We start from the raw sequence: 27,136 nt of genomic DNA on the forward strand, positions 1-27,136 counted from the left end.
CTAACTCAATGCTTAATTTAGTCATCACAAGACTTGATTACCTGTTGAAAACATTTTTACATCTCTAGCATGTTTGTGTCTCTATGTGAGACTTGAGTACATTTGTGTGTGCATATATTCTTGTCTTTTCTACGTGCACATGCACGTGGAAAGCTTTCTTTACGTGTGAGTGGGCTACTCGCTTGCATGAGAGAGAGATTTGATTTGATTTGGTATTAACGTCCGCGGGGGGCCAGAAATGACCCATGGGACCTCAAAGTGATACATAGTCTCCCCTCACGGGGGTGTATGGTGTGTAGAGAGAGAGAGAGAGAGAGAGAGAGAGAGAGAGAGAGAGAGAGAGAGAGAGAGAGAGAGAGAGAGAGAGAGAGAGAGATGAAATGCAATATTAAAGGCCAAAACGACCTATGAGACCACAAAGCTACAACATGGTGGAATCTAGTACAATGTCTGGGTACAAAAGATAAAAAGTGGGGTGCTGAAAAAAATATCAAAAATCCCTACCTACTAGATGGTAAGTGGGGGTTTTGGGGGGGGGGGGGGGGGGGGGGGCGCTCATACAATATCTGATACAAAGGCTGATACAGGGATGAGATTGAAGTGATACAAGGGCAGATACAAGAGTGAGCATGATATACAATCCCCATCAGGATCACAAGAAGTCCATCATCGGTCGCCTCCATGGTCAGTATTCTGATCGGGCGTCTTGGATATCGGGCCAGGGTGACCCGAATCGGTTGATGTAGTCTCCGCTGATGTCATGTACTGGGTGCCTGGATCTCCCGAGCTCAGTCGCTCTGTCGATCAGGGTGCCTTTGGTGTGAGGAGAGTATGAGCTCTGCTGTGGTTATTACACCTCTGGTTGCACAATATCCGCTCTACAGAAGAAGTGTGTGATGTGTCTCTAGACTGGCTAGCCTCACCTCTCAACTAGCTCTCTCTGTGTCTTCGTAGCTCCAGTATGACAATCCCAGACATCTCTGGTCCTCATACCCCATGACTCTAGAAAGCGGTCCAAAACCCTCTTTGAACAAGCAATGGAAGTGACCTCGTATCTCATAGTAAGCCGGGCAATGGCATACATAGTGCAACTTTGTCTTAGCCTTCGTATGACATAGGGGACATGTCCTGGCCTCTGTTGACACTCCGATGTATCCGCCAGTCTCAACCCGCAGCTGGTGTGAAGATGTGTGTATTTGGCCAATAGCACACCGTATCTCGTGGGTGTCTATGTATCTAGGCCTCACCACAAATCTGTCTCTGGGAATATCTGTTAGTGGGAAACGATAAGCGCCTCAACGGCTATGGGGGGGGCAGCTAGCTCTGCTCAAATAATGTCATGTGCTACTGAAGCCTTGGCTCTAATAAGCCGTGCAATCATAGAGACCAGAGGCTTCTCCATATCTCCCCATCCATCAGTGCGGACTTTCCTTCCCCACGCATAGCTGAACTCCGTATAACAATGCAGAAGCCACTAGAGTGTCAAAAATCTAGAGCTTCGTCCGAGGCTCTTGAAACTGGATCTGTGAACACATCCTCTCTAATCCACCCAATGCTGCATATGCTTTGGTCAATCTAGTCTCTGCTGCTCTCCTCAACAAAAATATAGGCCTAGCAAAGATCACCCCCAAATAAGTGTAAGCATCTGTATACTTCCACTGTCTTATGACCCTATGCTAATGTCGATGCTGATCTCCTAATCCACTGTGGGGTGGTGTTAAACAACTTAAAGCATGGTTTTGCCAAGGTTGAGAGACAAACCACTATCATAAGCAAACTTGTGCAACGCATCCAAGTGACGTTGCATCCCCTCTGGAGAGCCAGAAATTAACACTATCATCAGCATATAACAATAGTGGAATCCATGTCAGTCCAACTAGGCACCTCTGTCACCATCTCTCTCAATGTAGTCTGAAACCTCATCCACATACATACCAAATAGTGTAGGAGATAGTGGGCAACCCTGTTTCACCTCGACAGTGGAGTGAACTTGTCACAAAATGATGACGTGGCAGGACTGCTCGGACAACAGTACGAACAAATGGTGTGGCAACATGGTGGCGTGGCATGTTGTATGGTGTGATGACGTGGCAGAATTGTACGGACACCCAGATTTCACATCGACATGATGACATGGCAAACTGTACGGATATCCGTGTTTTGTGTTGACTGTTCACGTGGCAGTTGTACGGATTTTCGTAAATCACGCTGGTGCTTTTTGCTGGCAGATTTTGGGATCATTGCTTATGGAACAATTTGCTTTTGAGTTTAACTGCTTTTGGGCATCCCTTGTAAGAATAAATAAGCCCTAAGGGCCTCACTCTTCAGAGCATCCTCTAACAGAATGACCCTCAAAATTTTTTTGAGCTAACCTAAGTTGTTTTACAAATATGTTGTAATCGCGGACGGTTACTTTCTTTCAAGAAGGGGGGATGTCACAAACTGTTGAAGTGTCAAGCCACTGAAGAACGGAGCCAACCTTCAGATCCCGGCCTAGGGGCCAAAACCCTAAGAAGAAGAAGAAGAAGAATTTTGAGAGACTTACAAAGTCTTGAGGAGTGGCCTATTTTTAAAGAAGAGTTTCCACCAACTTATGAGACCCCGTTCTGTCACAAAGTGATGACGTGGCGGACAATAGGAACTCTAATTTTTGCCAAAAACCCTAAAATTCCTACAAACCCTACATTTTACCAGAAACCCTAATTTTCGGAAATCATGAAGGCTGAAATTTAAAAAAATAATAAAAAAAAAAAAAAACGACGCGAATTTTGCTTTTTTTATGAAAAAAGAGAAAAGACTCTCTAAGAGAGAGAGAACTGATGCTTTTTATTTTAAAAGCTTTTGGGGCTCTGCTTTTGGGCATCCCTTGTATCTTTAAATAAGTGGTGAGGGCTTCACTTTTCAGAGCATCTGGACGCAGAGTCTGAGAGTGAAACCCTAGTGACACTCTTGTACTTTGATCTGATTAATATAAAAAGAAAAAACGAAAGGGGCACCAGTCTTTGGGGCCAATATCTCTAGGCACGGAACTCCGCCGGGCCACTGCAAATCTACTGTGATTTGTGAATTGTTTTGAAGTGGTTATTTGGTGCTGTCGCGGTTGATTCTTAACTTGGAGTGTCCAAGTCTGCTACAGTGGTATCAAAGCACGGTCGATTTCTCTTCTACGGGAAATCCGATCCCCGATTTTTTTTTCCGCGGCACCTATGGCTTCAGGCAATGGAGTGGCAAAGAACCACAACACCACTCTCGAAACCCGCTCTCAAGAAACCTTCTGCCTCCAAGAAATATACGGAAAAGGAACTCGAGGACGTGGTTGATGCACAGATTGCTCAGCTTTTCGACGTGCAAAAGAAAGGCAAAAAGCACGGGAAAAAGCAGAAGAAAGGCACTGACTTCCCGGGATATTTGGGTCGTCGGACGACATTTGACAAGGCAAAGAAATTGAAGAAGCGCGTCAAGTTTGAAGACCTACCCAGTTCTTCTTCTTCTTTTGACAGTTCTTCTAGATCTTCAAACTCGAGAGAAGAAGATAGAAAAAGCAAAAAGCGAAGCAAGAAACAACGCTTCGGAAAGGGCAAGAAAAAGGTAAGGAAGTCTAAGTCTCGCCCAATGAGTGACACTTCTACAGAGGACTCGTCTACGGACAGTTCAGACTCTGACAATGGAAACTTTTATGCGAACAAGAAGAATTTTTACAAAGCCAACCAGTATGACTTTCTCGAAGATAAAAGCAAGAAAGTCCGAGAGTTTAAAGGAAGGTGGCCACTCGATCAAGTTTGATAAAAAGGCAAGGAAGTCTAAGTCTCGCCCAGTGAGTGACACTTCTACAGAGGACTCGTCTACGGACAGTTCAGACTCTGACAATGGAAACTTTTATGCGAACAAGAAGAATTTTTACAAAGCCAACCAGTATGACTTTCTCGAAGATAAAAGCAAGAAAGTCCGAGAGTTTAAGGAAGGTGGCCACTTGATCAAGTTTGATATCTTTTCAGGATACTCAGATGCTTCGAAGGCTTTGTCTTTTGTACAGCAGTTTGACATCGCTTTCGCGGGAGGACGCTATTCAGAGCACTCAAAAGATTCGAAGAGCTGCCTCTTACTTTAAGAGGAATGCTCGTACTTAGTCGTCCTCGCTTCTTTTAAACAAGATTGCGCCAGTTAAATGGCTGAAATTTAAGCTTTTTATTTCTTCTTGGTTGACACAAGAATATGAATGAGATATACGAGCTGCTTGGAACCATCTTCGGATGACCAAGAAAGATAAAATCAATGCTTATCGTGAAAGATATTGGAGCTCTTTTCTACCCGCCTCTTCATTCAAGAAGATCTCGTTCAAAAAACAGATTAAGCGGTTGACCTTGGGTCTACCTACAGAGATCCGAGATCACTGCTTGGAATAGAAGTCAGCTTCTATTTAGGAGTTGATGAGTCATGCGAAGCGGGGCTTTGCCATTCACTCTGGCAGTCTGACCTACCCCACAGATGAGGCTAACGAGCCGAACAGACTTCTGGGAATGAAAGTAGAAGGAAAAAGAGCAACCTAGAGAAAAAGGATGCACGACCCAAGCCTACTCCTCAGGAGAAAGCTCGCTTCATTAGAGAGGGGAAGTGCTTTGGATGCGGGGAACATGGACATATCTCTGCGAAGTGCCCCAAAAAGGCACAGAAAGAACAGAATGATAAGAACGACGACAGGCTTGAGAGTTCGAGAGCAGCTGAGGAACGTGGCAGAAAAGGCAGATAGAAAAGCAGAACTCGTACCACATGGCGTGGGACTTGCACCGAATCTAATGAATGAAAGTACAAACTTTGCCGCTTTTGGGGCAAAGTGAAGGATCAGGAAGGAACCAAGGCCAACTTCTTTTCACTTGGAATTGGCTGCTTGATTTGAAATCACGCTCGACAGACTGACGCCACAGGCGGAGGTAGTTCGATTGGCACCTGGATGGGATGTTTCCATTACACCGAGCATTGGCAAACTTTGTTTGCAATGACAGGGGTGTTCAAGGCACGCGAGTGACGTTCTACTTAGGATCCCTTGGTACCACAAGTACTACGCCGTGGTTGACTACCGGACCGAGAAAGCGACTTTGATAAATGAAGGGCTTAGAGATTGTACTTGATGAACTGCAGTTTCTTACTCATTCTTTTGGGAGAGAATTGAACGATGGATAAAGGTTGAATATGTTTTGACCTGATCTAAAGAACGCCAAGATTTTTCTCCACACTCATGCCGATTGCTTTTGAGAGGGCCTGAAGATCATACCATTGATCTGATACCTGGAAGCACGCCACCGAATCGGCCACCTTACCGTGTGAGCCGACTACAGAATGAAGAGATTTATGAACCAAGTGAAAGACCTCTTGGAAAAGGGTCTTGTCCAGCCTAGTACTTCACCGTATTGCTCTCTAGTGTTGTTGGTTTTGAAGAAAGACGGATCTTGGAGAATGTGCATCGATTGTAGCACTTTCAACGAAATCACCATCAAGAAAAGATTTTCGATTCTTAGGATCAATGATATACTCGACAGGTTACAGGGATCCTCGTGCTTTAGCAGGATTGAGTTGAAGAGTGAATATCATCAGATCAGGATAGCACCTGGAGATGTCTACAAGACAGCTTTTCGGACAACTTTTGGGTTATTTGAGTTTCTGGTGATGCCTTTTGGCTTATCCAATGCTCCTGCGACATTTAACCGGATGATGGACAGGATTTTTCGAGAGTACAAACTATTTGTTGGCACTTTCTTTGACGACATCATTGTTTTCTCCAAGAATGAGGCAGAACACAGAGATCATCTGCTTCAAGTCTTTCAGGCATTACGAGATCACACGTTAGTGATTAATGCAAAGAAAAGTGAATTTTGGCTTCCAGAGATACACTTTTTGGGACACATTGTGTCAGCAGAGCAGGAGTGCAAATGGACCCGGCCAAGATGGAGACTATCCGTGATTGGCCTGATTTGAGGAATGTCCATGAAGTTAGAAGCTTCTTGGGACTGTGTTCGTACTAAAGGCGGTTCATACGAAAGTTTGCAGAGGTTGCTTCCCCTTTGCATACCTTGACACAGAAAGGAGTACCTTTTTCGTGGGGACCCATAGAGGTGACTACCTTTCGGACATTGAAAGAGAAATTGACTACGGGACCTATTTTGACTTTACCGGACTTGCAGAAGTCATTTGAAGTCTATTGTGATGCTTGTGGTCGTAGTTTGGGTGTGGTCTTGATGCAAGAAGGCCATTTGTTCACTAGGCCGGGGATGACAACACAGATCTATGAGAAAGAGCTTCTGGCGGTTATCCATGCTCTTACTCAGTGGCAGCATTACCTACTCGGAGCGGATTTTACTATCTTTACAGACCATCAGAGTTTGCGCTACTTCTTGTTACAGAAGCAGCTTTCGGAAAAACAGATGCGGTGGGCGAACATCTTGTCACATTTCCACTTCCAGATTGTCCATGTGCAGGGACAGAGGAATGTGGTGGTAGAAGCTTTGTCTCGGAAACCGTTGGTTCTGGCTATTTCCATGATACATCATAGGAGCTTCGAGGATATGGTCGATCGATATGCCACAGATACAGATTTTGCAGATATTTTCACACGGATACGGGATGGGGAGACAGTAGCGGGATACTCCCTTCGGGAAGACTACTTGATGAGAAAGACTATATTGTGCGTGACACAACCGTTGAGGGATAAGGTTATGACTGAATGCCACTGTCCACCTTTTACGGTCACCGCGGCATTGCTACCACCATGAAAGGGGTAGAGAGATACTTCTTTTGGCCATGACTCAAAAAGGACGTGGAAGAGTTGTGCGCAGTATGCCAGAAGGTCAAGTTTGACAGGCATAAGACACAGGGATTGTTACACCCTTTTACCCATACCCACACGCCCCTGGGAAAGTATTGAAATGGATTTCATTTTTGATTTCCCGATTACACAGAATGATCACGATGATTTTCCGATTACATGGCACGTCTAAGATGATTGTCTCCGACAGAGACCCTAGATTTATGAGTTTGTTTTGGAAGGCAATTTGGGAGAACATTGGCACGCGGTTGCAGTTCTCGTCATGGTTCCACTTGCAGACTGACGGCAATCTTAGATTGCCAATTCAGTAGTTTTAGATTTATTGAAGTCTTGTATCTCGGATCAAAAGACTCAATGGGAAAAGAACTTACCTTTGGTGGAATTTTCCTACAATAACACGATACACTCTTCGACGGGGAAGACGCCATGTGAGATTGTTGAAAGTGTTGCGAAGGTTCCATCCTTCCTTAGCACGAAAGATTAGATATTAGAAGCGGATGAATATTCGCGAGATTTGGAATACAGCTTTTGCCAAGGCTCGCGAGACTTTGCAGGAGTCTCAAGAACGACAGAAAAAGCCAGCGGATCGCCATCGTCGCGACTTGAAATTGAAGGAGGATGATTGGGTGCTCTTACGTTTTGAGAAGGCACGCCTACGAAAGAAAAAGGGAAAGGAGAGGCTTATTCCAAAGCTTAGTATGCGATACTACGGACCTTTCCAAATCACTGACAAGATAAATGATGTCTCCTTCCAATTGAAACTGCCAGATACTTGGAGGATTTACAATCCATTGCATGTGAGTCTCTTGAAACCTGTTAAGGGTGATGTGCCTGATGATGGGGAGCCTGATGAGCAACCCGAAGTGGAAGAAAACGAGGAGATCCTTGTTCCTGAACAGATTTTGGCACATAATGATACGAAGAAAGGTAAAGTCCGAAGGCGGTTCTTGGTTAAGTTCAAGATTTTCCTGCATTTGCTGCGAAGTGGATGGAGGAGGAGGACCTAGCAGATACTCCTCGGATTGTGAAACTTTACCTCGATGTTTTGGTTTAGCATAGTCTACTGCAAACGGAACCCAGAAATTCAGCTTGGCCGAAGATCTGGTGCAGTGGGATGCACAAGAGGGGAGTTAATCTGCTCCTTTGTCAATAGATGCCTTGATTTTGATACTAAATTCACTGATGTCTCTTTGAGCTTCAGGGATACTGAGAGTTGACAGTATTCTGCTGGATGACTTTATGAAATGGAATTCCTGATAATGTTACTGATTTGTTCTTGGCTTCTTGTGAGTGCAAGAACCGATAGCCGAAATGACTGTAGCATTTTGGTCTGATTGATCTCGAATAGACATGGTTGCAATAGGGGTTTGTCAATCTGACATCGATGAGGTCCCGATTTGACCTAGATGTGATTGCTAGCTATATTACCGATAAATCATGGTCTAAGATCCGAATGAATGTTGAATGTCATGTGATGTCCTGTGATCTCTGTTGATGTCCTGTGATGTCGTGTGATGTGACTGTCGATTTTGTACATGTGCTAGATGTGTGTTCCTAGTACGTAGGTACTAACAGTCAGTGTCTGCTAAGACGGTTTATGACTTTTGTCGGTTTTGCAGGTGTAATCGCTATCGATGACAATGCTTTCAAGAGGGGGGTATGTCAAAGTGATGACGTGGCGGACAACAAAAACCCTAATTTTTGCCAGAAACCCTTAAATTCCTGCAACTCCTAATTTTTGCCAAAAACCCTAATTTCCGAAAATCGCAGAGGTTGAATTTAAAATAAATAAATAAATAAAATAAATTATGTGCGACGCGAATTTCTCTTTTTATAAAAAAAGGGAAAAGACTTGAGAGAGAACTGATGCTTTTTATTTTAAAAGCTTTTGGGGCTCTGCTTTTGGGCATCCCTTGTATCTTAAAATAAGTGGTGAGGGCTTCACTTCTCATGGCATCTGGACGCAGAGTCTGAGAGTGAAACCCTAGCCACACTCTTGTACTTTGATCTGATTAATATAAAAAGAAATACCGAAAGGGGTGCCAGTCTTTGGGGCCAATATCTCTAGGCACGGAACTCCGCCGGGCGAGTGCAAATCTGTTGTGATCAGTGAATTGTTTTGAAGTGGTTATTTGGTGCTGTCGCGGTTGATTCTTGACTTGGAGTGTCGAAGTCCGTTACACGTTCGATGGGGCTTAAGTGACATAAAGACATTAAAATAAAGGAAGCCCCCAGACACACGCGCACGAAGAAGATGATGTGGCAATTGTACGGATTCTTGAAATTTGTGCAGACAATCTGTACATATTTCGAGGATTTCACGTTGACATGTTGACGTGGCACAATTGTACGGATTTTCGCGTTTTACGTTGACTGTTGACATGGCAGAGTTATACGGAATTTTACTTTTGTGCTAGCAGCTTTTAGGCATCTGCTTTTGGGCTAATTTCTGTTAATTTTGAAGGCTTTTCATGTAAACTGCTTCTCATAGTCCAAAGGCGTGAGGCTAGGGCTCATTCTCTGACACTCTTTTGGGAGAAGGTGCAGAGCGTGGAGTGCCGACTTGTACTGTGCTGATGCCATATAAAGAAATACCGAAAGGGGTGCCAAGGTTTGGTGCCAATACTCTATGGGGTGGAATTTCGCTACAACTCCGTGTGGTGTGACGTCTCTCTTTCAGTTCAGTTGTTATTGAAGTGCTAAAAGTCTGTTCACTCTGTTCTTTTCTATTGGCACATGGTCCCCGTCTTGTGACAGTGGTATCAAAGCATCAGGCGTGTGCTTTATTGAAACTCCTACAAAAGAGCAGAGAGAGCAAAGCAGAGCATTGGAATTTTATTTGAAGTATCTTCGAGTCCCGACATCGGACTTAGTAGCCACTCCCACCCTTACTTCATCGCGCATCGGGCGCGCTCATGTCTTCATTGCTCATGTCTTACAGAGCACAAGCCATAAAGATCACTTGCAAGAGAGGGTTCCAATATTTGTTTCGAGCTGTTGTTTTTCTCAGAGGCAATGCCATATAGTGGTGGAAGTGTATAGCTACCAAGCTGCACACTCCAAGGACTTGGCAAGCTTTCAAGAAAATCTTTGCCCGAAGTTATATGGTTTCTGACATCTTCCCTCGGAGTGCAACTTTTGGCAGAGTGGGGTATCCTGAAATGCTTGCCATGAAACCCTAGCAGATTATAACTTGAAATTTCTCTACATCTCAAAGTAGGTGTCTCTTTTCGAGCTAAAAACCTTGGAGGTTTGATGTGATTGCCAGGTCTTGGGACTACCATCACCGCCATAGGAACATCGCTTGTCGAGGCTTGTTTCGACGATTCAAGAGTTTGTGGATCATGTTGCGGTCGACTACGACCTTATGGAAGGAACCTAACCCTAATTTTTTTGGTGCAGGTTTAAGATGGAAAGTCAATCGACTTTTCGAGCTTTGCTGATGTCGAGATTGCTTTATACGTTTGAGTTCTGTTTGAGAACTTGTTTGGTGATCCTATTTGGAGTTTGTTTGAAACGGATGGTATCTGTTTTGAATTTGTCTTGGTGCCGTTTTGAATTGTTCAACTCTGGTTTTAATATTGGTTTCAATGATTGGTGATTTTACTCTCGGGTGGAGTAGTGAGAAATGATGTTTGAGAATGCTTGTTCATACTCATGGCTCGAAACCTTGTGGCTATTCGTAAGTGCTGTTTTAATTCATGGCCCGGATCCTTGTGGTTATTTACGAGGAAAGTATTAAGAAGTCTGACCAGTCGTTACTCTCAGGACCTCCAAACGACGCAGGTTGCGGGTGCGTTTGATTGTAAAAGGCCTCTATATCTCATGGCCCGGACCTTATTAGGTTATTTGTGGGAGGAGTGATGAGGGAGTTGTTGAATAGCTGATGGCCCGGACCTGGATGGTTATTTGCGGGGGGAGTGTTCATCGGCGACTTTATGTTTATATGTCTTGTAACATGCATATGTGAGCATTTGTGTTGCATTGTGATGTGCCAACCACTCAGTATTTTTAATTGGATGAGATTGCATGCGTATGTAATTTTAGTGCATCAAGACACCCGTGGAAGATGAGTGCGGTTTGGGTGTGATGGCTGATTCTACTACGGCGGAATATCAAGAGTTCCGATCTGGACGAAAGGAGAAGCCAACTCCTTAACAAAAAAAGAGCAAATTGATTGTCTGTCGGAAGGACCCTCAGAAATGTTTGAGCTAACTTAAGTTGTTTTGCAGATATGTTGTAATTGCGGACGGTTACTTTCTTTCAAGAAGGGGGGATGTCACAAATTGTTGACGTGTCAAGCCACTGAAGACCGGAGCCAACCTTTAGCCGGCCAAGGGGCCAAAACCCTAAGAAGAAGAAGAAGAAGTTTTACAGACTTACAAAGTCTTGACGAGTGGCCTATTTTTAAAGAAGAGTTCCCACCAACTTACGAGACTTCGTTCGATGGGGCCCAAGTGTCAAAGACAGTAAAATAAAGGAAGCCCACACACACACGCACAGAGAAGATGACGTGGTAGCTGTATGAATTCTTGGAACTCGTGTTGACAACTTGTACGGTATTTTGGATTTTACGTTGACATGTTGACATTGCACAATTGTACGGATTTTTGCGCTTTACATCGAGTGCTGACATGGCAGAGCGGTACGAAATTCTGCTTTTGCGTTGGCAGCTTTTGGGCATCTGCTTTTGGGCCAATTTCTCTCCAGTTTGAAGGCTTTTGATGTAAACTGCTTTTCATAGGCCAAGGGCCTTTAAATATATGAGGCTATGGCTCATTCTCTGACACTCTTCTGGCAGAAGGCGCAGAGCGTGGAGTACCGGCTTGTACTGCGTTGATGCAATATAAAGAAATACCGAAAGGGGCGCCAAGGTTTGGGGCCAATACTCTCAGGGGTAGGATTTTGCCACTCCGTGTCGTGTGACGTCTCTCTCTTTCAGTTCAGTTGAAATTGAAGTGCTAAAAGTCTGTTCAATCTGTTCTTTTCTCTTGGCACATGGTGCTCGCTTTGTGACAGATTCTCAATGCTCCAAAATTGTGGTGATGAGAGCCACAATGGAGAGCCCACACTGTGGCTGAGAGAGGAAACTGTGTAGATCTAAGTCATAGCTAAAAATGTAAGGGAAGCAAGTTCGGATGTGACCAAAAGCTGAGCACTCTAGTAGTGTGTGGTACTCAGACTCTCGAACTTGCAAAGAGCATAATGTGCACAATCGATTTGACTCTTCTCCATTGCCCCAACGCCTTGTCTCGCATTGAAGGGAGTAGAAGCTAAGCGAAATGGTTGCTATATATATATATATATATATATGGATGGATCGACATATAGATAGATAGACGTAGCACGCTTATACGCGAACCCTAACCGTTGCGCGTCGCCTGTTTGTGAACCCTAATCTTTGCACGCCTTGTTGAGCAAGAGAGAGTGTGAAACCGGCCCGTGGGGCGGCAGGCGTTGGCTTTCACCCGAAATTCTTTTCTTTAGACACACACACAAAGCACTTTGCAAAAAAAACCTGCGACGGGAATTAACACTTAAGCACACACACGGCTCGGAAGCTAGAATGCTCCGAGCAGACGCCGACAACCTGTAGGCCCCAAAATTGGCGCCCCTTTCGGTATTTCTTTATTCTTTAAGAGGGTAAATTACAAAGTAGAGTCCTGCGAATCCTTTGTCTATATCCAACTAGATACCACTTGATTTGGCCAAATTTCGGTAGCGTAACAGTCCCAAAACTTTCCCGAAACCAATTCCCCTGCTGGAACTCACTTCCACTGGCATAAACCCTTTGATTCCTGCCCAAAAACAGTAAATTCAGCCCGCTGTATTTACTGGTTTTTGCCCTGTTTTCAGCCCCAAACAGTCCCCTAACCGTCCTCTGCCAGTGGGGCACTATTCCCAATGGTTGTGGCGTCCGTATGGCTGAAAAACAGTCAATTTACAGCGCATAACAGCGCTGAAAACGCACCTGTACGGTGAGGTTATGACCCTCACCAATGCCTGCTTTGGAGTAGCAGTTAGCTACCCCTGTTTCTGCGCAAGGAGGCTCTTGCCTCAACACAAAAGCATGAAACCACACAGCTGTACATCAGTCAAATGAAAAGCCCTCTTGTGGGGCATCACATAACTGCACGTAGGGGAGAGAGAGAGCAGTGTGTAGCGTGCAGGGCATCACTCCTGGCACCCCATTGTACATAGAGGGAAAGGAAGCACTCCATAGCTCTTAACCTGTGGCAGATTCTCAATGAAGCATCCCCCCAACATAAATCGAGCGCCCCCTCTTCTGCCCTTAACCTGTAATGCATCTGTGAACAAATAGATGCAAAAAGGGAAAGATTTCCATGGCCGTGAACAGATTTCATGGCCCAAAATAGCAGTTCCCTAGATTTTAGGAAATGATTCCGTTGGGCTCCCACTGGTCATCTGACCATCTATCCTCATTGGGAGCGCATCCAAAAGTGCAATGTGGCCCAGCTGTCGGATACTTTCTGTTGGTAGTCACACCTTGACTTTAGGCCTTTATTGAGTTCACTTCCTAGTATCCACCAACTTGCTAAGTGCGACGGGGGGACCTATATGATCTTGCCCTGAGCCTAGACATCCTCTTACCATACGAATTCCAGTGCCGACCACTACCCATCTGCGGGTGAAACTACCGTTCACTTTGGCCATACAATGTCGGACCGTTTGCTACTTAAAGAAGAGGGTCTCAAAAATAAAACAAAACCCATTGGAAAGAAACCAACTACTAAAATTAGCAGTTGCCACGTCCTCGTGACATACCCCCCTCTTGAAATCACGAACGTCCTCGATTGCATACTATAAATACATGCATAGATGATCTTGTGTGGTAAGCACCCTTTTATCATCGCATGTATCCGCAAGAAAGACTTGTCAAAACATATGTACAAAGGACTTAATGAGACCTTCATACTTTTGTCAAATTGTACACTGCTGTTGCACTGAATCCATGAGTACATTTTGTTGGGTTAAAGACCTAAATAACCCCTTTTTGTACATTTTTATACTTTGGACACATTTTTTAAAGGTCACTTATAATAAAAGTCGGAAAACCCAAAACTCACTTATTGAGTTTTTTCCAAAAACGTGAGCTCTCTCTCTCTCTCCCTCATCGTTCTGCTAGCGCTTCCTCTCCTATTGGCTTTCGCCACCCCTCTTTGCACACACATTGCACATCTTCGCGTGCTCTATCACTTGCACACACCGCTGCGCGCTCATCAACTGTTATCAGAGCCAGATTAGGGTTTCAGAAGCTTTGCGCAGGTGGCTGGACAGCAGGCGAAAGGCTTCTCGCGCGTCAAATTTCCGCTTTCATCGCGAAGCCCCTTGCTTCCGGTGTTACCTAGGTGATTAGGGTTCCCAAAACAGCCTAAAACAGGCTGAAATTAGGTCAAAATAGGTAAAAGCCAGAAAATTACAGGTCAAATCAGCAAAACGTAGGTGTTCTAAATCAATTCCTGTGAATGCCCCTTGCTTTTCCCATTCAAAACAGGTCCATTTGATGCAAATTGATGCGCCAAAACAGTAAATTTGTAAAAAATTCAGAATTGGATTGTTTTTATGTACACAAATTGAGGTTTATGTACGCCTTTTGTGGGTTTATGCAAGTACGCATTGGGGATACTTGTTAATTGTTGAAATTTTCAGCACATTGTATGCAAAGTGCGGTACATTGTGATCACTGAAAATTTATAGATTTTGTGTAGACACTTTCTGTTGCATTTTTATCCATGCAAATGGTCTCTACTTCCTCGTCGTCTGATGCCAAGAGCTTGATGGAAATCAAGCGATTTGACGGTACAGGTTTCGACCTATGGCAGGATAGGATGCAAGGGATTTTGTTTCTCAAGGATTGTGAGGATGCTCTTTTGGCTGTAAAGCCTGAGGATATGCCGGATGAGGATTGGGCCAAGCTCAACAAGAGGGCAAAGGCCTATATCAAAATGGCTGTGACCGATGACATTCTGGTGGACATAAAGGGCTTGGACACTGCACATGCAATTTGGCATAAGTTGAAGGCCACTTATGAGAATGCCACCCCTGTGAATCAAGTGCATTTGATGCGCAAACTGGTGAACATGATGCTTGACGAAGCCAAGTCGGCTTCTGAGCACTTAAGTGCTTTCACCAGTGTTATGAGTCAGCTACAGGATACTGGGCTTTAACCTTTTGATGACAAGTTGAAAGCCATATTTTTGTTGATGACTTTGCCAGACTCTTGGGAAACGCTTGTGGTTTCTTTGAGTAATAGCCCCAACCTCACATATGATGGAGTGCGAGGCTCCATCTTAAATGAGGAAATTAGACGCGAGTCTAGTGGTGGGGAAGGTGGCAATTCTGCTTACAATGCGAGAGGCAGAAGTCAGAAGCAAAATACAGGTACCAAGACTCAAAACAGGAGCAAAAGCAAGTCTAGGGATAAGGATGTGACTTGTTACCAGTGTGGCAGAAAAGGCCATAAGAAGCCAGATTGCAGGTATTTCAAGAAAGAGCAGGAAAGAAAGAAGGAATCACAGGAGAAGAAGAAGACAAAGGATAAGAAAGGGGAAAAATCAGCAGGTACCTCCTCCAAGGATTCAGAGACTGTCAATGTATCCTCTAGTGTGGTTATCAGAGAGTTATCCGACAGTGAGGAGATCTTGGTTGCAGCTTCATGCCCCTCAGATTTTGTTGTAGCAAATGCAGAAGACATGCTTATCTCACGTAGAGATGTCATTGATACATTGCTAAGTGCAAATGATGGCCTTACACAGTCTTGGATAGTAGACTCGGGTGCCTCTTTTTATGTGACTCAAATCTGTGGAGTGTTTTGCTTCTTATCATGCAGGCAAGTATGGCAATGTTTACGTTGGGGATAACCATGCTTGTGACATTGAAGGAATAGGCACTGTGCGCTTGGCACTAAACAATGGCCAAGAGTTTATGCTTAAAGATGTAAGGTATGTACCAGGCATCACGAAGAGTCTATTGTCTGTTGGCCAGATGGATGCACATGGTTATACAACCATTTTTGTTGGGGGTTCATGGAAGTTGCTTAAGGGATCAATGCTCATTGTGAAGGGATGCAAGAGTGGTACATTGTACTATTTACATGGCAAAGCTTTGCCTGGCAAGTTTCTTGCAGTGGCCGAAGTTGCTTCTCATTTGGAGTTGTTGCACAAAAGACTTGGCCATATGAGCCAGAATGGACTTGATGTGCTCTCCTCTTTGAAGAGGGTTGATGTAAAGGGCACCAAGTTAGATTTTTGTAACGATTGTTTGTATGGTAAACAAAAGAAGTCTTCTTATTATTATGGTGTCTCACGCAAAGCTAATGCTCTTGATTTAATTCACTCCGATGTATGTTCAATGCCTGTTAAGTCTTTTGGTGGTGCATTATACTTTGTTACATTCATCGATGATTGCACTAGGAAAGGTTGGGCATATTTGTTAAAGAATAAGAGTGAGACATTTAATGCATTTAAGAGGTTTCATGCTTTTGTGACCACGCAAAAGAGTAGTAAGCTTAAATGTCTGAGATCTGACAATGGGGGGAGTACACGTCTGCTGAATTTCAACGTTATTGCGAAGAATATGGGATTAAAAGGGAGTTGACAGCCCCTTATAATCCATCTTCTAATGGTGTGGCTGAGAGGTATAACCGTCATAGTTACCAGGAACGGCAGTCGGAACGCGGAACGGGGAACGGGAACGCCCATGAATTTGCCATTCCCTGTTTAGAGCACTCACGTTCGTAACACGAAACGGGGTTCGAAACGGGAAATGGGAATACGGAACGGGGCACGGAGTCATGAAAACTGCCATTCCCTGTTACTATGATAACCGTACTTTATGTGAGAGAGTGTGTTGCATGTTGTCCACGGCTAATCTCCCTCATGGGTTTTGGGGAGAGGCTTTGAAAACTACAGTTCATGTATGCAATCGCTCTCCTAACAGTACGCTGAAAAATGACATTCCAGAGGAGGTTTGGTTTGGCAAACCTGCCTCTTATGATCATTTGAGAGTGTTTGGCTGTGAGGCTTTTGTCCATGTTCGTAATGACTTGAGGACAAAGCTAGATGCCAAGTCCATCCAAGGACTCTTCCTAGGTTATGGGGAAGAGGGTGAAATGGGCTACAAGATATGGTTGCCTCAGTTTAAGAGGGTAGTACGCAGCCGAGATGTAGTGTTCAATGAGGCTAAATTGCTGAAAAAATGCTACATCTTCTGAAATTGACAAGAAATCGGTCAAATTTCAGCCTCTCTTGCCACTTATTGATGTTGAAAAAGAGCCTCAGGATGCATTACCGCAAGCTGAAATTGATAATCAGCCGGTTAACCTTGAGCCAGAAGAGGTAGGACATGATTTAGATGCTCCAAATGAGGATGGACAACCACCTGTCATGGCTGAAAATGATTTTCAGCAGCTTGAGCATGCTGAAAATGAGTTGCCTCTTGATGTAGAACCTGCGCCTGAGAATGTAGATCATTGGGTACGCAGGTCTACTTGTGTCAGACGGTTGATACAACGCTTTGACCCCTCTTTGCATCATGTTATGTTGACAGATGAGGGTGAGCCTCTTACATATAAAGAGGCAAAATCATGTGAGTTAAGCAATAAGTGGGAGCTTGCGATGCAAGAGGAAATCAAATCTTTGCATGCAAACAATGATCTTGTGCCATTGCCTAAAGGAAGAAAGGCTCTTCCTAACAAATGGGTTTACAAGGTCAAATGTGTTGATGGAAAGCCTAAGTATAAAGCAAGGTTAGTTGCCAAAGGGTATGCACAGAAAGAGGGGATTGATTTTCAAGAGATCTTTTCTCTTGTTGTAAAGCTTACGACATTGCGTGTCCTTTTTGCTCTTGCTGCAGTGCTTGACTTAGAATTGAATCAAATGGATGTAAAAACAACTTTTCTTCATGGTGACATTGATGAAGATATCTACATGAAGCAACCTGAGGGTTTTGTAGTTCTTGATAGAAAGGAACTTGTATGCAAACTAAGAAGGGCACTGTATGGTTTGAGGCAGTCATCACGTGAGTGGTACAAAAAGTTTGATACTTTTATGTTGTCTCAAGTCTTTAAACGCAGCCATTCAGGCCATTGTTTGTATACAAAGAAGGATAATGATGGAAGTCCTATAATCCTTGTGCTATATGTAGATGATATGTTGATTGCTGGGAAGCATAAGTCTACCATTGATGCTCTTAAACGTCAGCTGAATTTAGCTTTTGCAATGAAGGATTTGGGTGATGTTGAGCACATCTTGGGCATGAGAATCAAGAGAGATAGAAAGCTGAAATTGCTTTTCTTATCTCAAGAAAAGTACGTTGCTAAAGTACTTGACAGGTTTAACATGGCTGAAGCTAAGTCACTTGGAGTACCTTTACCTCCACACACAAAACTTAGCAAAGCCGATTGCCCAAAGGATGACGTGGTAGTGAATGCTATGAAGGGAATCCCTTACGCATCAGCTTGTGGTTCTCTTATGTATGCTATGGTTGCCACTTGTCCTGACATTGCCCATGCGGTGGGAGTTGTTAGTCGATACATGTCGAATCCTGGCAAAGCGCATTGGGAAGCTGTCAAATGCATTCTGAGATATTTGAAAGATACACAATCAAAGTGTATCTGTTATGGCAAAAGTGACTTGAAGTTGCAGGGCTATTCTGATGCAGATATGGCAGGTGACTTGGATTCCAGGAAGTCCACTAGTGGCTATGTGTTTGCTATTGCTGGTGGTGCTGTCTCTTGGTGTTCACGACTGCAGAAAATTGTGGCATTGAGTACTACTGAGGTTGAATATATTTCAGCCACTGAGGCTTCTAAAGAGGCCATATGGTTGGGTAGACTTGTCAAAGAGCTTGGTATGCCTGCTAGTACTCCTGTCTTGGGATGTGATAGCCAAAGTGCTGTCTATTTGGCCAAGAATGCCATGTTTCATGCACGGACATCGCACATTGATGTGCGATACCACTTCATATGACAGGTATTGGAGGATGGTCTAGTCACTTTGACTAAGATTCACACACAAGATAACCCTGAAGATGTTCTCACCAAGAGTCTTGCTAAGGCTCAACATGAGCATTGCATACAGCTGGTGGGAGTTGGTTAACTTAAAGTCGTCATTTATGCTTTTAAGTGGGAGGTTGTTGGGTTAAAGGCCTAAATAACCCCTTTTTGTACATTTTTATACTTTGTCTCGGCTCATATTGAACCTGGACACATTTTTTAAAGGTCACTTATAATAAAAGTGGGAAAACCCAAAACTCACTTATTGAGTTTTCCCCAAAAACGTGAGCTCTCTCTCTCTCCCTCATCGTTCTGCTAGCGCTTCCTCTCCTGCTGGCTTTCGCCACCCCTCTCTGCACACACTGCACATCTTTCGCGTGCTCTATCACTTGCACACACCGCCGTGCGCTCATCACATTTGATGTGCTAGCTCTATCATTACCCCTCCTTTGCAGACATTGGGTTGGGGCATACGTAGGTTGTAACCCAAAGGCCTCAAGGTAAAGCTGCAATACATTTGGCGACTCTGACAGTTCATGCTCTTCTATCCACTTTGCATCCATAGGTGGATGGTTCTTGAACTTCACCACATAGCATCTTGCAACCTGTCCCTTAACTTTTTACTTGTGCAAGAGGCTCTTGCCTCTGCAAACGAGCATAATTCCACAACATTGTGACGTACCACCCACGACCAAATAAGCTCAAATTTCACGATGATTTATCGATGCGTCAAAGAATCCAAGCAATCGCCTCAGAGAATCGGCAAGCAGCGTGTCACCTGGCAGACCCACATCACTCCCGTAGCAGATCTAGTGTCCAATCTACCACCGTGAGACCTCTCCCTATCTCATCTTGGTTCATACTTGCAAACCCTAAAACGCAGCAGAAAATCAGCCCTAATTTGATCACTTTTTAGCAGGGCGTACATGCGGAATTTCCTGTTTGTCCTGTGAAGAGGAACCCTCTTCCATAACGCCCTTCCCTTTGTCGGCCATAGTGTAATCTTGCGTTCCTGTACTCTGTGTCTTTACCCAAAACAACCGGGGCTCACTCTTTGAGGAAAAAGTGATTGAAGTCCCGGCAATGGAACCATGAAACCGGCCTGTGGGGCGGTAGGCGTTGGCTCTCACCCGAAATTCTTTACTTTAGACACACACACAAAGCACTTTGCAAAAAGAACCTGCGACGGGAATTAACACTTCAGCACACACACGGCTCGGAAGCTAGAATGCTCCGAGCAGACGTGGACAACGTGTAGGCTCCAAATTTGGCGCCCCTTTCGGTATTTCTTTATTCTTTAAGAGGGTAAATTACAAAGTAGAGTCTTGGGAATCCTTTGTCTATATCCAACTAGATACCACTTGATTTGGCCAAATTTCGGCAGCGTAACAGTCCCAAAACTTGCCCGAAACCAATTCCCCTGCTGGAACTCACTTCCACTGGCATAAACCCTATGATTCCTGCCCAAAAACAGTAAATTCAGCATGCTGTATTTACTAGTTTTGCCCTATTTTCAGCCCCAAACAGTCCCCTAACTGTCCTCTACCAGTGGGGCACTATTCCCAATGGTTCTGGCGTCCCTATGGCTGAAAAACAATCAATTTACAGCGCATAACAGCGCTGAAAACGCACCTGTACGGTGAGGTTGTGACCCTCACCAGTGCTTGCTTTGGAGTAGCAGTTAGCTACCCCTGTTCCTGCTCAAGGAGGCTCTTGCCTCAGCACAAAAGCATGAAACCACACAACTGTACATCAGTCAAATGAAAATCCCTCTTGTGGGGCATCACATAACTGTACGTAGGGGAGAGAGAGAGCAGTGTGTAGCGTGCAGGGCATCACTCCTGGCACCACACTGTACATAGAGGGAAAGGAAGCACTCCATAGCTCTTAACCTGTGGCAGATTCTCAATGAGGCATCCCCCCAACATAAATCGAGCGCCCCCTCTTCTGCCCTTAACCTGTAATGCATCTGTGAACAAATAGATGCAAAAAGGGAAAGCTTTCCATGGCTGCCAAAAACTGCGTATCGTTGAAAACGCAGCAAAACAGCCTTGTAAACACGCATCTGATGCCTTCCAATGCTGAAAATGAGCTTCTTGGTCCAAGGTAAAGTCATGGGAAGCTAAAAAATGCAAAGAAATGGTTGAAAATCACAGTTATCAGCCTCCAAAACTGCTCCTAAATGTCAGTTACGGGTTCTGTTCTCCCAAACTTGGTAAATTGACCAAAAAGTGCCACTTGGCACTCATACATGCAAGTTTCCCTGCATTGGGCTTCCCGCTTTAAAATCTCTCAACTGGTGCATCAATTGACTTTGCAGCAGACTACTAAAATGTTCCCCTTGTCATTCTGAAGCTAATGACGCGAACAGATTTCATGGCCCAAAATAGTAGTTCCCTAGATTTTAGGAAATGATTCTGTTGGGCTCCCACTGGTCATTTGACCATCTATCCTCATTGGGACTGCATCCAAGAGTGCAATGTGGCCCAACTGTCGGATACTTTCTGTTGGTAATCACACCTTGACTTTAGGCCTTTATTGAGTTCACTTCCTAGTATCCACCAACTTGCTAAGTGCAACGGGGGGACCTATATGATCTTGCTCTGAGCCTAGACATCCTCTTACCGTACGAATCCCAGTGCCGACCACTACCTATCTGCTGGTGAAACTACCGTTCACTTTGGCCATACAATGTCCGACCGTTTGCTACTTCAAGAAGAGGGTCTCAAAAATAAAACAAAACCCATTGGAAAGAAACCAACAACTAAAATTAGCAGTTGCCACGTCCTCGTGACAGAGTGACAAGTTGAGGGTGCTTAGTGCTTTTGCTGCTCACCCAACACACTTGTTCACCTGGTTTGTGCGACCTCGCTAAAGGTCTCCAAGAGGTCTAGATTTCAATAAAATTTGTGGAGAGAGAACCTAAGATCTTCCTTGGATGCCCTTGGTCGGCTATGACCAGTTTGGCTGTCTGTAACCCCAAGCTGCAAGTTCTGTGCTCTATCTTGTTTTTGGATTGCATTAGTTGCCTAAGTTAACTTAGTCATCGGTTCTGTTGCCTTGGCAAGAGTTGCTCGAGAGAGAGAGAGAGAGAGAGAGAGAGAGAGAGAGAGAGAGAGAGAGAGAGAGAGAGAGAGAGAGAGAGAGAGAGAGAGAGTCTATTAACGTCCATCAAAAGGTCGAAATCGACATGGGACCAATCAACGTACAATAGGTACCTCCTCAGGTGTCAGCAAAACAAAAGAAAAACAAAAAAAGGTAGTTCACAGTATCTCAGAGCTTCATGGTCATGAGATTACCGTTTTTACATTGTGGCTGTTACTACTCCTAAAAGCTCAAATTGACAAATTCCAAAAAAAGGGGGAGATAAGTAGATAACTATTGATAAGTAGATAACTACTTATCGCTGAGGCTCGCCGATTTGCCTTCCTTCGTCGTTGGGCACGGTCCACACTCTTCTTCACACTTACAGGTGGATAGATTACGTGGCATTATGCCCCTCCTCGATGGTTTCTCCTCCACTCGTCACACTGACCACCATGAGATTGTTTTAGTTGAGTTGTCACTTTAGTTTCTCTCCTCCTTACATTCAGCTTGTACACCCCACGTGATAGGCTATTTTGGCATCCGCTGGGGATTATATTGTACTCAGTAATATACAGCCCTGACTTTTTCCCAAAAAAAAAAAAGTAGATAACTACTTTGGGGGTATGGGATGTTTGCTTTCAGAAGAGCAAAGCTCATTCTGCACTTTCTTGAGTTCTTGGAGTTGGTAATTCTCCCAATGTGAGGGTGTCGACAAAGGTTGCTGAACCGGTGGCGTTTTCGTCTTCATAGCAACTGAAAATGATTTCTTCTCCATGTTAATAGATTAGGGTGGCAGCCACCACACCTGCAGTGAGCATCACAAGGACTGTCCTCGCACCCTTCACGTGGACATACAACTTGACTACGGAGGACCTCTTCGATATTGAGACGGCCACCAGAAATTACCCTAGGCCGGACACTAGTTGGGCACATGGTGGGCCTCTCCCCTTTACGCGGCACTGTTTGAGAGTGGCTTAGTCTGCCCTCGACGGCTCTTAAGGCACCATCTTGGAGCTCATCATGCTAGGCCATGAAATTTTTGAGGTGCAGTTTTCAGATGACCGTTGAGTCTGTCTATAGTCGCTCTTTTATTGTTGCAGGGACTCGGGTGTTGGTTTTAGAGCGTTGGACGCGAGACTTTGATGTTCAGGAGTTTGATCGCAATCAAAGGATTCTTGTTTTTTTGTCACTCTTTCCTTTCCATTGCTCCCAGTCAATCTTTCTAGTTGTGTTACTGGTGTAGCCTCTAGGTGGGTCTTGGTTATACCAGGTTCATTGGCTATAGAGATCCGCGCACCACGGATACAGGTCTATGAACCTGGGGACACCCATTTCCCGGATGTAGTATGACTTCGCGATCCCACCATAGAGGAGGTCTGTCTATAGAGGTTGGTCACAACTGGTCGCCCGGATCAGGGTCTTAGATGCCATCAGTTTGGGCACATGGTGAGAGATTGCACTTCCCATCCTCCACGTCGCTCTGAGCCACAACATCCCACCCCAGGGTGCAACGTGCGGTTGGCAGAAGGTGAAAGCGCGAAGCAGAGGGTACCGGTAGGTGCGCGTCGCGATGTAGTGCATGATTGGGACAAGAAGCAGGAGGCGGAGTGCAGCAGAGAGGAAGTGTTAGGGATCGAAGCAGGGAGAGAGAGAGAGAGAGAGCTCACGTTTTTGGGGGAAACTCAATAAGTGAGTTTTGGGTTTTCCCACTTTTATTATAAGTGACTTTCAAAAAACGTGTCCAGGTTCACAAAGTATAAAAATGTTCAAAACGGGGTTATTTAGGCCTTAAACCCAACAACCTCCCACTTAAAGGCATAAATGACGCCTTTAAGTTAACCAACTCCCACTAGCTGTATGCAATTGCTCATGTTGAGCCTTAGCAAGACTCTTGGTGAGAACATCTGCAGGGTTATCTGTGCATGGGTCTTAGTGAAGGTGACGAGACCATCCTCCAATACCTGACAAATGAAGTGGTACCGCACATCTGTGTGTTTGGTACGTGCATGAAACATGGCATTTTTGGCTAAATAGACAGCACTGTGGCTATCACAACCCAACACGGGTGTATGAGCACGCATGTCAAGTTCTTTTGCAAGTCTGCCCAACCAAATGGCCTTCTTTGAAGCCTCTGTGGCTGAAATATATTCAGCCTCAATAGTACTCAATGCCACAATTTTTGCAACCTAGAACACCAAGAGACTGCACCACCAGCAATGGCAAATACATCTCCACTGGTAGATTTTCTAGTATCCATGTCACCTGCCATGTCTGCATCACAATATCACTTTTTCCATAACAAATACACTTCGATTGTGTACCTTTCAAATATCTCAAAATGCATTTGACAGCTTCCCAATGCGCTTTGCCAGGATTCGACATGTAATGATCAACAACTCCCACTGCATAAGCAATGTCGGGACGAGTGGCAACCATAGCATACATAAGAGAACCCCAAGCTGAAGCCTGATGCATATGGGATTCCCTTCACTGCTTTCAATGCCACCTCATCCTTTGGGTAATCTGCTTTGCTAAGTTTAGTGTATGGAGGTAAAGGTACTCCAAGAGGCTTAGCATCAGCCATATTAAACTTGTCAAGTACTTTTGCCATGTACCTTTTTGAGATAAAAACAACAATTTCAGCTTTCTATCTCTTTTAATACGCATGCCCAAAATATGCTCTGCATCACCCAAATCCTTCATAGCAAATGCTGAATTTAGCTTACGTTTCAGAGCATCAAGACTAGTTTTGTGTTTTCCGGCAAGCAGCATGTCATCAACATAGAGAACAAGTATTTTGGGACTACCATCTTCATCCCTTTTCGTATACAAACAATGATCTGCATGGTCGCGTTTAAAGCCTTGAGTCAGCATAAAAGTGTCAAACTTCTTATACCATTGCCGTGATGATTGTCTCAAACCATACAAAGCCCTTTTCAGTTTGCATACAAGTTCCTCACGTGTAGGAACTACAAAACCTTCAGGTTGTTTCATGTATATGTCCTCTTCAATGTCACATGCAAAAACACTGTCTTTACATCCATTTGATTCAATTCCAAATCAAGCATCGCAACGAGAGCAAAAAGGACACGTAAAGTTGTAAGCTTTACAACAGGAGAAAAGATTTCTTGAAAATCAATTCCTTCTTTCTGTGCATATCCTTTTGCAACCAATCTTGCCTTGTACTTGGGTTTTTCATCCACAATCTTAATCTTGCATACCCATTTGTTAAGAAGAGCCTTTCTCCCTTTAGGCAATGGCACAAGATCCCAAGTATCATTTGCATACAAGGATTTCATTTCCTCTTGCATTGCAAGCTCCCACTTACTGCTTGACTCATATGTCTTAGCCTCTTTATAAGTGAGAGGCTCCCCTTCATTTGTCAACATAATATAATGCAAAGAGGGATCATATCTACTCACATTCCGCCTTGGACGAGTAGAACGCCTCATCTAATGATCAACATTATCTGGAAATGGGTCTACATCAGGTTTAACAATGATATCATCAACAAAGGGTTGCTATACATCATTTTCAGCCCTGTTTTCCACATTGTTATGTGGCTGCACATGCCCTTCAGGAGCCTCATTTTGCTGTCCAACATCATCTGGCTCAAACACCACTGGTTCATCAACATTTTGAGCCATATGTGGTGCATCCTGATGGTCAAAATTAGGCCTAATAGGTGGCTGTACAAGCTGAAATTGGACCTTTTTATGGTCACCATTAGAGGCACAATTGTTTTTAAGCAGCCTTGCCTCATTAAAAACAACATCCCGGCTGCGTACAACTTTTTTGAGCTGAGGTAACTAAATTCTGTAGCCCATTTCACCTTCTTCACCGTTTCCATTAAGAGGCCTTTAATGGACTTTGCATCCAACTTACTTCTCAACTCAGGTCTTACATGCATAAACGCTTCGCAACCAAAGACGCGTAAGTGATCATATGAAGCAGGTTCACCATACTAAACCTCTTCAGGGATGTCACCTTTCAAAGACATGTGAGGGGATCGATTACATATATGCAATGCAGTTTTTAGAGCTTCTTCCCAAAATCCATGAGGGAGATTAGTTGTGGACAACATGCATCTCACCCTTTCACATAAAGTCCTATTGTATCTTTCAGCCATAGCATTAGAAGAGGGGCTGTATGAAACCGTAAGCTCCCTCCTAATGCCCAAATTTTCACAAAATTTGTTAAATTCACCACTTGTGAACTCACCTCCATTATCCGTACGTAAGCATTTCAGCTTTTTACCTGTCTGGGTGGTCACAAATGCATGAAAAACGCAGCAAAGGCTTCATTCTTAGATTTGAGCAAATGAACCCAGATTTTTCTAGAATTATCATCAATGAAAAAGACAAAATAATGTGCACCCCCCATAGATTTAGTGGGCATGCTACAAACATCAGAATGTACAAGATCAAGCACATTAGATTTGTGAGAGACACGGGAGTAATAAGAACTTTTCACTTGCTTGCCATATTGACATTCATGACAAAAATCAAGCTTTGTGCCTTTAGCATCAGCTTGTTCAAATTACAAAGCTTAGTAAGGCCTTTTTGGCTCATATAGCCAAGCCTCTTATGCCACAACTCCATATGTGAGTTTATTTCAACCAAAGCAATAAATTTTCCCAACAAGGCCTTTCCATGCAAGCAGTAAAGTGTCCCTTTCTTTGTACCTTTTACAATCAGCCTTGAGCCTTTTGTCATCTTCCATGATCCTCTCTCAAACAAAATGCTGTAACCATGCATATCCATTTGACCAACAGTAAGCAAACTCTTCTTTATTCCTGGCACATATCTAACATCATGCAAGACAAGTTAATTTGTGCCATCTATAGAAAGATGCACGGTGCCAATACCCTCAATGGAACATACATGATTGTTTCCAAGGTAAACATGGCCATGGCTGCTTGCAAGAAAAGTAGAAAAGCACTCCTGAATAGGAGTCACATGAAATGAAGCATTGGAATCAACTATCCAAGTCTGGGATAATGTCACAAAGTGATGACGTGGGACGGATAGCAGAAACCCTAATTTTTGCCAGAAATCCTAAAGTTCCTGCAAACCCTAATTTTATGGAAATCGTGAAGGCCATTTTTTTTTAATAATGATGAGCGACGCGAATCTTGCTTTTTCTCTACGCAATGAGAGAGAGAGAGAGAGAGAGAGAGAGAGAGAGAGAGAGAGAGAGAGAGAGAGAGAGAGAGA

The 27,136-nt window shown here is 44.1% G+C and overlaps 1 protein-coding gene and 1 pseudogene across 4 annotated transcripts in view; one reads left to right on the forward strand and one right to left on the reverse strand.

The window, feature by feature from the left end:
* Positions 1-27,136, forward strand: part of LOC147434569 (mitochondrial outer membrane protein porin of 36 kDa-like) — a 73,666-nt gene that overhangs the window by 30,389 nt on the left and 16,141 nt on the right. The gene's annotated exons all lie outside the window — the stretch shown is intronic.
* Positions 18-25,830, reverse strand: LOC147434570 (uncharacterized; annotated as a pseudogene).

Source organism: Adiantum capillus-veneris, chromosome 19, assembly GCF_014529385.1.
Source record: "Adiantum capillus-veneris isolate H3 chromosome 19, ASM1452938v2, whole genome shotgun sequence".
Lineage (NCBI taxonomy): Eukaryota > Viridiplantae > Streptophyta > Polypodiopsida > Polypodiales > Pteridaceae > Adiantum > Adiantum capillus-veneris.